This window comes from Crocuta crocuta, unplaced genomic scaffold, assembly GCF_008692635.1.
Source record: "Crocuta crocuta isolate KB4526 unplaced genomic scaffold, BGI_CrCroc_1.0 scaffold352, whole genome shotgun sequence".
Taxonomy (NCBI): domain Eukaryota; kingdom Metazoa; phylum Chordata; class Mammalia; order Carnivora; family Hyaenidae; genus Crocuta; species Crocuta crocuta.
In genome coordinates, this window is record NW_027532169.1 from 1,646,006 (window position 1) to 1,649,530 (window position 3,525).

A 3,525-nucleotide genomic window follows, 5' to 3' on the forward strand; every position below is an offset into this window, starting at 1 on the left:
TCCTACACTCTTGCCCACTCTTCTTCAAGGAGCTGAGTTCTTCTCTGCTTTCACCACAGGGGTGAAGCGGCCCAGGATACCTTTGTTACCTTGCAACTAAGTGCCACCCATTCTGACACCCACATTTACTGACGTGGCGGTGTGCCATGGCGGGTGTGCCTTGTGTCTTTGCATAAACGAATCCCTCTACCCTAGGATTCCGTTTGATTCACTTCAGCAAGCATTTATGGAGCTTCTACTTTGGGCCAGACACGTCACTGAGAACACAGTAGGGAAGATGGTACATACAATAACCCCACTTTATCCAGGAGGGATATGTTCCAAGCCCCCCAGTGGATGCCTGAAACCATGGAGAGAACCAAACCCTATCCATACTGTATGTGTTTTTCTATGCATGCATACCTATGATAAAGTTTAATTTCGGGGCTCCTGGGTGGCTCAGTCAGTTGAGCATCCGACTTGGGCTCAGGTCACGATCTCACAGTTCGTGGGTTCGAGCCCTGCATTGGGTTCTGTGGGTTTGAGCCCTGCATTGACTCTGACAGCTCAGAGTCTGGAGCCTGTTTCAGATTCTGTGTCTCACTCTCTCTCTGCCCCTCCCCCACTCGTGCTGTGTTTCTCTCTGTCTCAATAATAATAAACATTTAAAAAATTTTTAAGTTTAATTTCTAAATTAGACACAATAAAAGAGTAACAACAGTAAGCAATAATCAAATCAAATTATTATAACAATACACTGTAAGAAAAATTAAGGGAATGTGGTCTGCCTCACTCTCAAAATATCTTACTATACTATACTCACACTTTTTCCTGTGATGGTGTGAGAAGATAAAATGCTGCCTGAGGAGAAGAAGTGAGCTGGATGAGGAGGCTTTGTGATGTAGCATTAGGCTACTTCTGCTCTTCTGACAATATGTCAGAAGGAGGTTCATCTGCTTCTGGACCGCAGCTGACCACAGGTAACTGAAACCACACAAAGTCAAACCATGGATGGCGCTGGAGTGGGAGTGCAGTGAGGGGAGGGGGACACTATGTAACTACTAACTACAATAGTTAGCTAATAAGCTTCATGTTACGCATGAGACTCTCCAGTATAAATGACAGATTAGCCACCCAGCCCTGGCTAAAGCAAAGGGATGATTATTGCTTCTCCTAACTAATAAACCATCAAGAGCATCTTTGTGCGGGTTTTCTCCATTTATCCCCCACCCCCACCCCTGCACTCCAGATCCAGTCTCTCCCCTTCTCTCCCCTGCTCTGCATCCAGGAGGCTGACCTGGGCTTGATCTCATTCTCTCTGCCCAGCCAAAGCAAGTACCAGCAGAAGACTGGAAGGCTCGATGGGGGTGAGGTCACAGTATTTACTTCTGCCCAGCTCATCCCCACTTCCTCTCTGCCTTGTCAGTCTGGCAGTGACCGAATCCCTCTTCCTTGGCTCCAGCTCTGGGCAGGTGCTGGTAACACTGCTCCTTTGTGTCACCCCTTCAGGACTAAGGGTACCAGTGGCTCCCCACTGTCACTGGTCCCTGGCTGAATCACGGTGCTTTCTCAGTTTCCTTAATCCTCTGCTCCCACCCCTCCGCCAACGCTTCTGTAAACAGTCCTGACATTAGCCTCTTTTCACCTAAGTCCCTTCTGAGTAGTATTACATCTCTCCTCACAGGGCAAGGTGGCTTCTGGCCTCTAGAGCCTTCCACCCTCAGGCCAGCAAGGAGCAAAGCAATAGACAATCCCTCTCGACAGTGAGGTACCCACTATATTCTGGTCACGTGCCCATCCCTGAGCCAATCACTGGAGCGAGAGGAATTCAGTGGTCTGATGTGCCAGGTGTGGTCACATGACCCACTTCCAAAGCCTGCGGTGGAGCCATGGTCGTCCAAAATCATGACTTGAGAGTGAGAGAGGAGGATTCTGGGTGCTGCTACCAAAGGAAGGAATGGGCCTGGGTGGGCCCAAAACGAAGAATTTCTACCTCAGCATTCTGAGAGAGAGAGAGAGAGAGGGAGGGAGAGAGAAAACCAGATGAAAGGCTGGCAGAGTTGTCTCTCTGTTGACTACCTGTGCCAGGAAGTTCTTGTCCCCCTTTTACATCAAAGATAAGTCTCCGCTCTAGCCTGCTCACTGTCTCTCACCAAGAGGGGGCCAGCCTTGGTGTGTTCCTCTGTGGTTCTCTGGACTATAGACTTTTTCAGTGCAGTTACAGAAACACACCTGATGCCATTTTGCTTTAGGAGAATGAGCTACCCCAAAAGTTGAAGTTCAGGTGTTTGCCAAACCGCAACAGAGTCAGTGACTTCTTCCCAAATTATCTTAAAGAGCATGGACATGTGAGAACTTCCAAGTAATAATTTATAACAAAGATCTCTCTTCATTCAGTTTAATGCAGCAAATACACTGTAGGGAATTATTCTGGAAAATTTTAAACACCATGCAAATAGCAGGCATAATTAATGTTGTGTTTAAGGCATTGTTCTGGGCCCTGTCCACCCGCTTAGCCCTTTAAGGGAGCAATCCCATCTCCCACGACCTGTAGCCAATACCATCAAAGGCAGATCCTTCACCTCCACTGTCCATTCATACCTCGGAACTGCCTATTCCAGCCACACCCCACCCCATCCTGCTCCAAATCCCAAGTCCTCCTGACCTCATTGTGCTTTCTCTCCTTCCTCTTCAGGCTTGAAATCTTCCTGGATATGACGTTGCCTCTCTGATGTTGCCAGGCTACCCCTGGCCACCCTGTCCACATGATACAGGGCCTCCCTCTGGTCCAGAACGGTCAAACACTCCTTTCGAGAAGCTTTTGTTCTCCTGTCCTCCCAATTTATAAGAAAGAAAGAAAGTGGACGACTCGGGAATCCTGAGCCATGACTTCTAAGGAAAACACACTTTCCAGGGCTCTTATGATGCCAAGTGGTGGGAGAGGGTAGTGAAATACTGCCAGCCCCGAGAAGAAGCTCCTTGACTGTGAGACTTGCACACCTGTCCACCAATGTACTCAGAGAGTCCAACATGGTGGCTGATAACCTTGTAGTCAATTAAATCTGATCCCTTATGGTCAGTTTGTTGTCCTTCTGTGCTTTCTCCTCCCTTAGTTTAGATTCCTATGTCTATGACTACAGAACATAAACATTAAAAGAAAAAGTTCTAGAATCGCATGACCTATTTTCAAATTTGGGCACTGACTCTTACTAGCTATGTGACCTCAGGCAATTCACTTAATTTTTCTGAGCCGCCGTTAGTAAAATGAGAAAAATAATTCTGCCCTGCCCACCTCATAGATTATCTGAGGATTAAGCAAGTCAGTGAAAGAACCCAGTAGGTACTTTAAAAAAGTATGAGTTATTATTATATTATTATTATCGTTACTATTAATAAAATTCAAGAGGACATAAATTCCGTTTTCTTTCCCTTCCCACCACCACGGCACCCCTCTAATCACCCTTTGAGTTCAACCACCTACTCCACCCAAGTCCAAGTTCCTCCCAGACCACCAGGAAACTATTTTCCTCATATGGCCCTCTTCAG

At 47.0% G+C, this 3,525-nt stretch overlaps 1 long non-coding RNA gene across 1 annotated transcript; it reads left to right on the top strand.

Moving 5' to 3' along the window:
- Nucleotides 1–841: 841 nt before the first annotated feature.
- LOC144242124 (uncharacterized) lies at nt 842–3,058 on the top strand. The gene is made up of 2 exons (XR_013338299.1): nt 842–959; nt 2,675–3,058. It is a non-coding gene; the product is annotated as an uncharacterized LOC144242124 (long non-coding RNA).
- The last annotated feature ends 467 nt before the right edge of the window (nt 3,059–3,525 follow it).